The sequence below is a fragment of the Aulostomus chinensis genome, chromosome 6 (assembly GCF_037954235.1).
Source record: "Aulostomus chinensis isolate RoL2024-O1b breed Wild chromosome 6, RoL_Achi_v1.0, whole genome shotgun sequence".
In the NCBI taxonomy this organism is placed as follows: domain Eukaryota; kingdom Metazoa; phylum Chordata; class Actinopteri; order Syngnathiformes; family Aulostomidae; genus Aulostomus; species Aulostomus chinensis.
Genome location: NC_141325.1, coordinates 2,870,442 through 2,883,980, shown reverse-complemented (window position 1 = coordinate 2,883,980; position 13,539 = coordinate 2,870,442). Strand labels below are relative to the sequence as shown.

At 40.7% G+C, this 13,539-nt stretch overlaps 1 protein-coding gene across 4 annotated transcripts in view; it reads left to right on the top strand.

The window, feature by feature from the left end:
* The window catches only part of pebp4 (phosphatidylethanolamine binding protein 4), a 59,067-nt gene that overhangs the window by 3,531 nt on the left and 41,997 nt on the right, over positions 1 to 13,539 (top strand). The window lies entirely within an intron of this gene.

Below are 13,539 nucleotides of genomic sequence, written 5' to 3'. Positions count from 1 at the left end.
ACCTCATCATTGTCAGTCCCTCTAGAGCAATATGTGTAAGCGATGTCATATTATAATTTAAACCAAGAGTAACGGAGGTAAAACTGTCATTGTAATATTTCTTTCTGTGGCTGATTTGACAATAGATAATCAAACACTCGTTTAGTGATGCTTCCACTTGTTCTTCACATTCAGTCACAATTTTTCATTGAAGTGAAGCAAACAACATGAGCGTGTGTGCATGTTGTATAGACCAGTGCATGACCCAGTACCCAGGTTGAAGAATAATTTGACTTTATTATTTTACAACACTAGGTATAAGAGCCTTTACACAAAGAAGGGTGAGATGAGAAAATCGCCAAGTACTGCAATGAACTAAACGACATCTCTGAGTTCAGTGTGAAATTTTAGCTTCAGTCATACTACCTTTAATTTTAAAGAGAAAGACTAGCAGTTTGGTAGTAAACGTGTCAATTATCATAGGAGAGGATGGCATTAACGCTTCAGCCCCCGTGAAAACATTTTATTAACTGAAAATGTAAACAAGTTTTGAAAGTGGGTTGGCATTACATAAAGAGAATGTTGTGTAGAATAATAATAGTACACTTGCTTACATTCGGGTGATTTATTTAACGCTCTTGCTCCTTCCTAGTTTTCTTTTTTTGGGCAGCAGATTGAGAGAGATACAGCTTGAGTTGACGATAAATTTACTTCAAGCCATATCCTATATCTATAAATTGAAAACTTAAATTGAAAGCCACCTCAATTTAGGAGGTAGTTTATGAATTCAACAGCTAAGCAGTCTAGCTGGAAGATGATCTATTGCTCTTCTCTGTCCCAAACTCCATTTGATGTATGGTGGAATTACCTTTAGCGCTGTCTTAAATGATTCTCTGTTATTGCCAGAATTGGCGTCAGGCAGCAAAACAGATTACGTGCTAGATTAAATCAATACAAACTTTATTCACCAGGCTTTGAAATGTAATTCTCCATTCCTCCTGTCAAATATGCACTAGCGAAGGTTTCGATTGCTGCCTGTGGTTGTGTGGTCGGTCTGCCAGTCCACCACGCTCTCTGTCACGGTGCCATGCTGCCAGCGCCACTGCTATTCTCTGCCACTCAGCCCTTGAAACCAGTAGCATGGATACAGAATAGTGGCCGCTCCGGCTCCAATCCACCCACTGTAACACCCACTTCATTACTGGGATGGGATGCATGCCTGCTGAGTAATTGTAATGGAGTGCAATGGCCAGTAGACCCATAAACACGCCTCTAAATAGGTGCTCATGAGCAAAAACAAAAGCAAAGGGCCATAGAAACGGCAGCTCTCTGCATCCAAACTTCAGAGCTACAATTCACCTCTTGAACTTATGTGCAACTAAAACCTGGCATGTGTGTTTTAATGGAGCATTTTTAGAAATTATACTCCAAAACATCTACAGTTTAGTATGAGTGAGAAATGTGTTCAACTGTAGCATCATGACTTTCTTCCAGTTGGTCTCTAAATAAGAAAAATAAAATAAAATAAGTGAGAGTTAATGAATGTCAGTATAGAACAAAATTGACCGTATGTTTAAAACCCTTTGTAATAAGTTGCTACAGCAGACCACTGAAAGTCACCAAGTTTCATGGCTACGTTAACCTTTGACCTCTGTAGTGTGTAAGAGTTTTAGGTCCGTGTATTTTGCAGAAGACAATTTTGAAATTCAATACAATTGATTGAGACACAGAAAGGCATTGCAAGAGAGATTTGTGCTAAAGAATAAAGCTTGAATGTTGTCGAAAACAGAACTAAAATCATTATGTTTAAGCTTTAAGTTTGTTATGTTGAACATTAAAATTGCATTGAATCTGCATCCCACAATTATGCACAGGTACCAGATACATTTAGAGGTGGTAAAGTAACAGATTCTTGTGTAAAAAAAAAAACCCAACTAACTGGTTAAAGTATAAGTAACTGTTTACTCCAGTGAAAGAAGTACACAGGTACTCAAAAGTGTAACGTTAAAAATATTGTATTTTTCTTACCATAATAATTTCAAAACCATGCAAATAAAAGCGGACTTCAACAATTCAACTGAATATTGTAAAAGGAAAAAGTGTGCAGTGCATCTTCAAGAAAATATGCTTGCTGCTCGATCAAAGTTTATACTTTGGGATGTGTCAATCACATTTCACCTGCAGTCACTTCAATCCCCGGCCTCCCGCCCCTCGCTCTCCCAAACTCGTGGTTGTTTGGCTCACAGATGTCAACGGTCACCCTGGAAAGAAAATGCAACATGGGGAAATGTAAACAATGTAGCATCTGTAAGAGACCAAAATGATCTGGCTATGAATAGAAAAACTGGAGGCTATTGAAGGAGCAAGCACTCAAAAAACAGGGATTTGTTGTTAAATTTTATTGAGTGCACCATCGAACCGCTAGCACAACTACCCTGGCTCCAGAGGAAGTGACCTCAGCTGCTTGTGCTAGTATCACTGCAGCACCCTCAGCAGAGGAGATATTACCCCACCCCCAGATCGAAGGCCCACTCTGTCCCCATGCCAGGAGACTTCTAGTCCAGCTACCCAGCATTTTTCCAGCAGGACAAACAGCAGGTGCTACGCTCACCTGAAGTGCCTATTAGGTAAGTTGATAAAACCTTTGAAATATGGTCAGTGGGGGATGCTAAAGGTGAAGCATTGTGATTGGATGATGTCAACTGTGACATCATCAGGGTATCAAAAATAAATGTCAGCAATCTGAGAGTTGCCAGAGAAGTCCTCTGACGTCACACAGTCATGGCCCCGGCCTTCAGTCGTTGAGCTCTGCTGTTCTGTTTGGACCTCCGTCCTATCTAAAACAATTAGGAGCGGGTGGAGTACTTGCCCTGATAGATGAGCTCCTTTAGCCAGTCAGTGGAACAAAACATGATGCTATCACATGCCAAATCCAGTCAGTGGAACACTGAAAGTGTCTTTTCCAAAAGTCAGCTAGTGCATCCTTCTATTCTTGGCCAATTACTGTTGTTGACTCTGCAATAACTGCACATACACTTGGGTCTATTCCGCTAATATTACCACTTGTTGCTTTGAGAAATGCTATTTTCTGCTGCTGTATTTTGCCAGCAGCACCCTATAATCATAAATTACATCACTATTGGGGGGGGGGGGGTAGAGGAGCCGGGGAGGGTAGCCAGTTGCATGATTAAATGTTGCATGTTGCAGATTGTACATAATAAAACCTATTGTTTGAGCTAGCTGGTTCCAGCCATTGCAGTGGCATCACCGAAGAGACACAAAGTCATTTTCCAGAGACAATCCACCAAAACATTCCAGTAGAAACATTCCAGTATCAAAACAAATCTGATCAAATGTAAGAAAGGAAGAAAGTGGTCTTAGTAAGTTTCATGGGGATGTCATCACCACACAGGACCTTATTTTCTTCAGTTGTTGACATGAGAGAACTCCTGATTTCATAACCCTGATCAGCACGTTCCAGCGCATCAGTGTCAGTATCTGTGTTTTCATTAATATTAGAAAAAACACATGATAAATTATCTGTAAATGAAAAGTCTTTCTTTCTGCTCTCTCTTCATAAGATGGGGGTGGTCTTTTGCTCGCAGTCATTCCTGCAGTCATAGTTGGAGCATTCTGAAGTATTAATGAAGAATTGTAACTTCTGCTCTCTGCATGTAGATGTGTCTGCTGCAAACCTTCTGCTGACTGAAGTCAGGATCCTTTGCTCGATGTGCATGGAGGTTGTCAGGCAATCCAGTCACCACATCATGGGGAACATAACATTTGCAGGAGAAACATCACTTCTTACTGGGATTTTAATGTCCTGCACTGGTGTGCCCTGTGCAAAGTTTCCCAGAAGTCCCAGCTGAAAGCTCAATGCTTGGTAGTTTGAGATGGTCCTTCACTTCTGTGTCAGCTGAGCTGAAGAAAACTGATGATGCAAATCAGGAAATCATCAAGGAGAGAGCAGAAAATTCAAGAGCTCCAACACTCTGTTGACCTCAATAAAGATGATTCAGCCAGAGTGATAAAAGAAGGAGAGCAGCTCTTCATGGCTCTGAAAGAGTCTGCGGGGAGGATCCTGCAGGAGTTCATTGAAGCGATGGAAGAGAAACGGAGCAAGACCACCGCTGAAGACTTCATCAAAGAGCTACAAAAAGAAGTGTGGAACAGCTCTCAGACTCACATGATAACCTCCACATCCATCAAAGCTTCCTGTCCCTCAAAGCCGCCCCACCCATTAACGACTGGGCAAAGGTCCATTTTGTCCACCCAAATATGATGAGCTTGAAGAAAGAAGAAAGAAAGGCATGAAGAAGCTGTTTGAGTAAGCAAGCTGAAGAGGGTCCGACAGCGTGAGGTCGATGTGCTCATCAGTTCAGTTCATCCTGACCTCATCCTGTGTGATGATAAAAAACAAGCCAGACATGGAGTGAAGGAGAGGAAGAGGAAGTTTAAAGGCAACTGGAAGAGATTTTCCAAATGTTTTGGTGTCTTAGGAAGGCAGACTCTGTCCTCAGGCAGGTTTTACTTTAAGGCAGTTCAGGATGAGGCCGACATGGTTTCAGGAGTGGCCAGAGAGTCCAGTGACAAGACTGGAGTGACCCGCTCTCTGCCCTCGGAACAGTTTCTGGGCTGTATTTTTGCGTGATAGAGAGTTCTTTTGCTCTTGACGACCTTCTAGTCCATCTGGTCTCCTTCAGTAACGTACAGTAGATGATGCAGCTCTGGTTTAGTCCTTTACTGGCTACTACGTCAATGACACACTTGGTTCCTTCTTTGTTCCCTGTTCTAAACCCTCCCCCCTTTGATCATCTGTCCTGTCAATACAAACGCTTGATCTGTTGATTGCTAGAACTCCTAAGAGGGTCCTTCTGATTTTTTTTTTTTAAATTTGCAATGTAAATAACTTTGCTGAAATGAAATTCTTGTTACTGTAGAAGCCTGACGTTTTGTGTGTGTGTGTGTGTGTGTGTTTTATTTTAACATTGTTACTTTATTGAAATTATAAAACACAAGATATTTTGGACTGTGTCTTCCTAAAATACCCATAACGGTCATGCTGCACTATACACAGTGCATCATTTCATTTTTCCCATGCTTGAACATTTTCCCATGCATGTAGGTGGAGAACTGTAGACTGTATTTGTGTTTGTCCTGCATCCAAACCAAAGTAGCAAGCCTGTTTATAAAATGTACAGAGAAGAAAGTACATGAATTTGTGTTAAAACGTAGGAAGTAAAAAAAAAATGACAGCAAAAATAATCAAGTAAATTACAGATATCTGAAATACCCACGAGTACAGTGTTTGTACTCGGGTAATTCCCATCTCTTGATGCACTGAATTTTCGTATTTGTTGCAAAAACGGCACTTTGCTACAATCTCTGCACACGACAAATGAAACCTCCTGAAAGTTTTATTGGAATTCTCAAATCTATATTGAAAGGAAGGATGAATGCTTTCAGTCTTCTCTTGGTGTTCCAGGCCAGCATTAGTATGTGTAAATGACAAATGTTTATGGGAGATTTTAAAGGACAAAAAAAGCTGCGGAGGTTGCAAACTTGGGCCAGAGGACAGTCGACTTGTTGGTTGAAGCTTTATCCAAATTGTAAAAGAGGGAGGAATTGATTTATTTGCCACATCTGAGTGTAGTTTTGGCACAACTACGTAATGTAAAGCTGATGTTTTGAGGTTCTGTAATGAAAGCTTGACGTTGAAGATTTCAGTATGAAGACTTTTTTTTTTTTGTCACAAAGACCGTTCATCACTAGAGAATTTTTTTCAAGGTCCTATTGAGGCCCCGCTGGCTCTCCACTGTTGAAACAAGTGAGTGTTGAGCATGTTGGGCTTCACAGTTGTCTAGGGAGCAAAAAGTTGGGAGGGTTGCAGGAGTTTCATAGGAAAAGGTGTTGCTGAAATCCCCCAAACAATTGAAGTGAATGGGGACCAATTATTAAAGGTAAAAAACCCACAGTAAAATTATAAAATGCCTCCATACTTCTCAACTGAAGTAATCCAAGTGTCCTAAAGCCTCAACATGCCAAGGTGTTGTGAAACATGTCACTGATGCTTCGCCAAACAGGAAGTTTATTTTTGGGTGAAGTTGAAGTTGCGAGTCATGATTGCTCAGTTGTGCATTTTCCTCACTGTCATGCAAACTTGTTCATTATTCATCCAGTGTGTTGACTGACGTCACGACAACATGTAGCTGACAGAAACGGCGTCCCAGACCAGGCAACCGTGTGTCGCCATCGCAGTGAGGCAGATAGTTAAAAACTCTACATACTTATTTATAGACTTAATTTAAAAATGTGTTCAAATATTAACTGTTGACACCATCAAGTTCTTATTTACACTTTTCCTTGCGCAGCATGAAGCATTTGACAAAAATATGGGAAAGGTTTGGAATGTTATCTTTCAGATGGTTTAGAAGTGGGAGTAAGGCATCAAATGCATCTATAAGAGCAGTCACGTTTAACTCACAGTCGCTAACATACTGTACATTTATAGATGATGTGTCTTCATGTTGATACAAGCACGCTAATCTTTCCTGGATGTAGGTGTAAACAGCACAGGCCACAGGAGCTATCTTTACCTTGTAGTTACTCCACCGTTATAGAGTTGCTTCTTTTTTCTCAGTAGGGACCACCGCCACAGGGCACATCCTTAGACATGGGGGATTTCAAAGCCTTGTTTTTTGGGGAGACATTTCCTGCATCTTGTGGATGGAATGAGGGTTTAAACCATTACCGCGATTAGAGCTGCCTCACTATGATCTCTTGAGCTTGCTTACTGCTGCTAATAGCTGTTTCCTCTCTATTTCCCTCTATCTTTTTTCTTTTTTGCTTTCTCTCTCTGTGAATGATTTTTATGCTTTGCTAAAACATGTGGGGGCGTTGAGAGAGGATTTAAATGCAACGATCCCCCTCCTCTTTTTTTTTTTTTTTTTTTTTTTTTTTTTGGTGAATCTCAGTGTTCTTTTCTGCAAGCCTCTGATGACGACAGGGCAGCTTTAAGCCTGGCAGTGCCCACGGCAGGCTGCCGTCTCAGTGCTGCCCACTCTCCTCTGTGTTGGCATACTGGAGAACGCGAGGGTGGGGTTCCTCTCTAGCAGACCCTGTCATTCCTAGGAAAGCCTACATGTCCACCCATGCAGGATTCCTGATAGGTCTCCATGTTGGGGATGTGAGAGCACAAAGATGGGGGGTTTATTTGTCAGTAGGCGATGGGCTCCATTCAGCGAAGTGTTAAGGAGGTATATTTAGATCAACAGACATGGCACTTTGTTGAGCCTTTTATATGACGACAAGGGTCAACAAGTGAAGCATGCACTGCAATATCCATCGAATTGCGTATTCCGTGTCATCAGGTGGGTGTTTTTGGCTGTGCTGGATTAAATTAGCGTGTTTGGCCAAGATTCAGGGGGTTCATTTCCTCAGCTAATGTTCCCCTTTGTCATTCTAACAACCTGTTAAGCTGACCTGTGTCCCACTCCATTCAGTTATCGCCTATTACTACACATCACATGTGATTCATGCAAGCTTCCGAAGAGGGAGATTTGTACCCGGCTGTCATCAGGAGCGCTGGATTGATTATGCGTATTCATTAGAGTGAAGAAGAGAGGCAATAAACCGCCTAAGCCATCTTTCCATACAGAAGAATAATTTGCTGCCAGTGTATCACGTGTGACGTGTTGAGTACTACAGGTACGAAAGAAAAAAAAGTCTTCAGAATTTCTCTGCCACAAGGTTTGAAGTTTAGTCCACAGGGCCAGAAATGAAGCTAAATAGATGTGTGCAAATATATCTTGCACATTAATGAGAGGTTGACTCATTTATATTCCATGCCAGCGTCGTCGTGGGGTTTTTTTTTGTTGTTGTTGGGGTTTTTTTTTTTCACCTGGCCCCTGTTTTCTCTTCTTCATCTCGTCACACCACTCTGTGGCTGTGTGTAAAATATAATTATCAGTGGGAGGATAAGAATAAATTATGGAAACTCTGAGATGCTCTTGTTTGACCTGACACTGGTCAGGTTTTTATGCAAGCAGTGGTAATGGAGAAAATGTTCACCATTTGACAAGAGAAAAGCTGACTCAACAGACCTTATGTTTAAAAATGTGGTTGCTTTGATACATGGCTTTTTTGTTTTGTTTTGAAAACAAATGAATTAAGAATAACTTGATAATAGTTAACGAGTTTGCTATTTGCAAAAAAAAAAGTCCAAGTTTCCTATTTGTTAGTCGTGTACATATTTATTGGATTAAATTTTATGAACAAAGTTCAGCACAGAGGAAGTAGCGAAGATTTAGAGAGGCAGCAGGTCTTTAATGAAAATGCCACGTGAACTCGTGCCTCTGATTATTATTCAGTATTCACACTGAAACTTGTCAGTTCATATACATTGACTGCAAGATCTGTTCAAACAGAGATTCATAATCTGCATGGGAAGTGCATCTGCTGCTGGATACTTAGACAAACATACAAGATTAAATTTCTATTTATATGAGCCACAGAAATCTAACATTTGCCAGGGAATTATTGTAAGATCTGGAGAAGGCGCGGTCGCACTCTGGCACGGTGAGTTACCTTCCTGATGTGATCTGGCCAGCCAGGAGATGATGTGACCAAAATCACCTTACAAAAGTCTCAAACTTCGGCTGGCAGCTTGCGTTTATTTGTTAAGTTGTACCCACGAAAGGCCTTCTTTTCATACAGCTTGCATTGCTTCTTTAACTTTGTCAGGACATTTCATACTGATGTTTGAATCTTAAGTCAGATTGTCACTTATAGAATAATTTATCTTAACTTTTGTACATATAGACAGTCTTCCAAACTTTGTGGACAGGATTACTGTGGTACTTATGCTTAAAACTAGGTTAATTTACTTTATTTCTTTTGACAGCCTCTTTTCTTTTAGAACTAAGTAATCACACAAAGTTAAGAGTGATCATGTGAAGTTTACTTAAGACACAGATGCTTGGCTTAGTGGCATCTTGCCCAAAATGTTTTGTGCGTCTCATTTGTGGTCCGGCACAGGGTTTAGTTACAGTTGTGTCCCAATCCTCTGATTCACCTTCTTTAAGAACAGCTTCAGGGCTGCTCATAATGCTTAACTCTGCATAATGCCATCCCCTTCATCTCCCCAGTGGTCTTATTGTCTTAACTCTGTCTTTCCATCCAGAGTGTAAGAAAAAACAGGTTAATACACGTTTGGCACAGTAAAGTAAACCATCTCTTAAATAACATACACTGTATTCAAGCTGTTCTTTGGGAAATGATTCTCCCAACTTGCTTACTTAACTATTGAGCAACGGTCTGTTTTTAAAAGATATTTTCAGTGCTTTTGACATTGAAAGACTTGCTAGTGGTAGTAAGCAATCAGGTCCATTGATGCATTGATTAATCTGAGAACAGGGGGTGATAAAACTGCCTTTCTTGTCATTTTCCTGATCCCGTAGTTTGGAAGCCGAGAAAATGTTATGCAAATGATTTGTTAATCCCTTTACATTATTTGTTCCATTTCTCCCTTTTCATTTTCACACTCAATTTCCAGCACAGCAAGCTGACAGGCGGACACCCTCAAATTGTTAATTCTCAAGATAGAAAAAGTCAAACCATCCATCTAGCATTAAGAGTGTACCTGCCTAAATTAATTAATATGACTTAAAAGACTTAACCGAAATGTTACAGGGATCCTAAAACCCTTCTGAGACATTGAACTTTCACCTCCTCCTTGTCTTTTTACCTTTTTTCTGACGTGCTTTCAGCAGCAGATTAGCAGTTTCTCAAGAGCAACATTGACCTACACTATAATATCAGCATAAGCAGGATAAGAAAGCTGAGTATAAGCCGAGAGAGCAGTGGCACATGAAACTGTGACCATAGTTTTGTTGTCCCAAAGGTTGGTGTTAAAAATAATAAGAAAGAGGTGGGATGGTCTTAGATTCAAGAAGCTTAAAATGTGAAATCTCAAATAAGCCCAATTTTCCCTAGCCAATCGCGTTGCTTTTTGGTGGGTTTGTGTTGATCGTCTCAACTGACTCACATACCGCCCCTCCCCAAATAAAAACAGTAGAGATTTACGTGGCTTTTCAAAAAATGTATCTAGACATTTATCCATCTTAATCTTCTTAACATATTAAAGTGATTTGCTTTCCCCTGAAGTGGCTGAAGCTGTGAGCTCACCGCCCCCCATGGCACTAAGACCTGAGAGGCATTGTGGACATCTTTTGCTCTTGAATACGAGAGGTGGGCAGAAGTCAACCGGCTTCTCCGCTGCAGAGCTGTGGCTGTCCCCGCTGTGTGTCCATTTTTTGTTCTGTTATTAGTCTAACTGTTGCACTCAGTCAGTGTTCTTAGGTACACGGCTCTGCCAGAACTGCCCACACTGTGGTGTGGAGGTTTGGAGCTCTCAGCTTTTGAGCTGAACTGAAAGGCCTCTCTCGGGGAGTAGGTGTTGGCATGATGCTTTGTTTCTTTCTCTGAATGTCATGAGAGGTATTGATAATGAGAATACTGAAGAACAGTGATGATGGCATGATTTAGCTGAATGCCATCTTAATGCCTGACTGCAGATTTGGGCATTTTCAGATAGATGATGTGCTTAACCTTTTCTTCAGACACAACACAAATCTGAGAATCCGTGGTGACGGTTACAATGTGTTTTTGTTAAAACGCCACTTCACAGGCTGGACAGCTAAAAGGTCTTGGTCCAACTCAAGTTCTGCTAATGTCCTCGTTTGGCATGGCGCTCTATGGATGTGCTCCGGGGCGTAAAATTCCGCCGATTGCTTCAGTGGAACTGAAAGTTTAAACATGGAGACATTCATTGTAGCTGAAGCCTGAGCCCATTATTGTCGTGGTGGTATTTATGTCTGTCAAAGTTAAACCAAAGATGACGGGGTCAAAGGAAATGTAGCAGTGGTACAAGGATTATTTAATTTATTTTGATCAGATTTAATTGAGTTTCCTAGAATCATCAAAGTACTATCTTAAAATATGTCTTTAGTTGATTTGAATATCATTTGTGTGTTGGCTTTTTTGGGTAAATTAAGTAGCTTGCTATCAGGCGACTAAACTACTGTGTATATGATTTTGAAAGAGTCAATTTTTTGTGTTAGTCAGACTAAAACTGGACTTTTATAATACACGTAAACATTTAAGTCCAACTGAAATCATAGAAAGTACAATTTCTCAAAGTCGGACTAACACACTCAGATAAGGTGGTACGGACATACGTGAATCGTCCCTTCATGGTTTTGTTTATAAAAACAAAAGAATGCAGTATTAGCTGGTGTTATGGTCGTGGGTGTGTGTGTGTGTGTGTGTGTGTGTGTGTGTGTGTGTGTGTGTGCAGGGACTGTATGTACTTAAGGAATCTTACTTTATAGATGGATAGAAAAAAGAAAATAGTGATGATTCACAGCGTTTACTGAATCTCAGAATCACATCTTGAAGTTGCCGCAGCAAACAAGTGAGAGCGTTAAGATAAACTGTGTTTTTGAGGTTGGTAAGTAATCAGTCATTTTAGCTTCTGTTAATCAGGCACCTGATGATTTCAGCTCATGCGCCCTGAACCGTCTTCTGCCTCTGTAGCTTGTACAACATACAAATTTAGTGCATTTGCTGTTGAGCAGACCGTATGATTTGAATCAAGGTTAAAACCCTACTGCAAGCAAACAATGACAACTTCTCCGTCCTGCATGTCCTGCACACTTCACCGTGATGTGTTTGTGTAAATGTGTCCACTTACGCGACGGCTCATGGAATTAAATTCAGCGGTGCTGCTGTGTCTCCTCTCCTGCTGCGTCGGTCAGGCACTTGACCTCCTGTGCAGGGACTGAACGTCTGACAGGTGTTTAAATCCTAAACTGAGGCCATCCATACAAAATATTGTTGAACACAGTGCAACTCCACACAGATGAGTACTTCAAACAAACTATGAGTGGTTGCTTCTTTTCACATCAGAGAGAATAGGAGAAATTGATTGGAACTGGGAGGCTTAGAACTGGATTTTCTTCAACCATAATATTTTTTCTTTAACAACTGCAGCTTAAATTTAGATTTTTTTTTTTTCCCTGGCTTTGTTTTTTATTTCTTTGTCCAAATCCTATCGAGTGGTGCTTCAGGTTTTTTTCCTTGAGTAAAAAGTTGATATTGTTGTGGGTAGGGAGAAAGGACTATTTCATGTGTGCAGGAATGTAGATTTCTTCCCCCCGTGAAATCCTAATTGTGCCTTGGAGGGCTGCTAGGGTATCTCTGCTCGGCTCAGCTCAACAGGATTTGTGTCTGTGTATGTTAGAGTATGTCTCTTAGCTTGAATGCGGATATAACCCTTTCATTGCACAAGCTGCTGATTTTTCATATTTGCCGATAGGCTGATCCTGTGCCTCCGTAGCTTTTTTGTGGAAGACATTGAAAGTTTCTTGTTTGTGAAGCTTGCATATTTCATTTTCCCTTAAAAGAAAAAAAATATATATTTGTTTATATAGATAACAAATGGACCTTTTGTGGAGCCTTATTTGAACAATAAGCTCCCAGGAGCAGGTTGTATCAATAGTCAATGGCCAGAATGGAGACAGCCAGAGAATATATCACAGGTCAAAACTGTATCAGTCCTGTGCGCTTCTTGAATTATTGCTGTGCATTTATCTATGCAAATCCAGGATAAGATCCTATCTGCCTGCAGCAACATATCCCCCTGGATTTGGTCTATATGAGTAAGGCAGGTTATGGTTGACAGTCAAAAAGGAATTGCAAGAACATATATGCGAAGATTATTGCTGTAGTCATTAATTGTTGCTTGAAAGGGGATTAGGATTACCAGTCCTATAGAACACTCTTAACACCTGTCCTTCCTCAAATCTAACAATGTTACTTCCAGTTTTCCTTATTTCAGTATCAGTTCAAGTTGGCAAAATAAAAAAAGGCTGATTTATTCAAATGAATCATCAACGCTGGAAATGATTCAATATGTGCCACATTCAGATGGGTGATATATTATTCCCTTGGGGAGAGGGAAAGATGGAGCGGCGGAGCTGTTTTATTTGTGCTGTCTTTATCAGTGTGTCAGGCAGAAAGGCTGAGCTTGTTCTCTATGAATGGACGAGCCCTTGAACCATAAACCTGTACCTCCTCTGATAACAGTTTCTGCATTGTGATATCAGCGCCATTCTCTGTGATGTCCCCTCTGACAGCGCTAAATATATCAACATGCACAAAATGATCTGTCAGACGAATTATTTTGTTTCAACCAGTTCTCCAAAACTAAGGATTTTCAGTCCTGCGTGCACAGTGTGTGCTTTTAAAGGCATATTGTGGATTTTCTTTAGGATTCAAAGCAAAGCGCAGCATTGTGACTGCATTTCACCAAGCTTTGCTGTTCACGCTCTTAATGTTTTCACTGTAACATTTCATTTTCCATAGTTTTTGCTGTTTGCTGTAGTGATATTTCTGAAGCTGGGTCCTCACAGCCCACTGACGTCTGAAATTCACATCTTATAAGGTGATAAGAGTGTTCCCTGAATTACTCAGAGCCCGTGTGATGACATGGCCCTGATT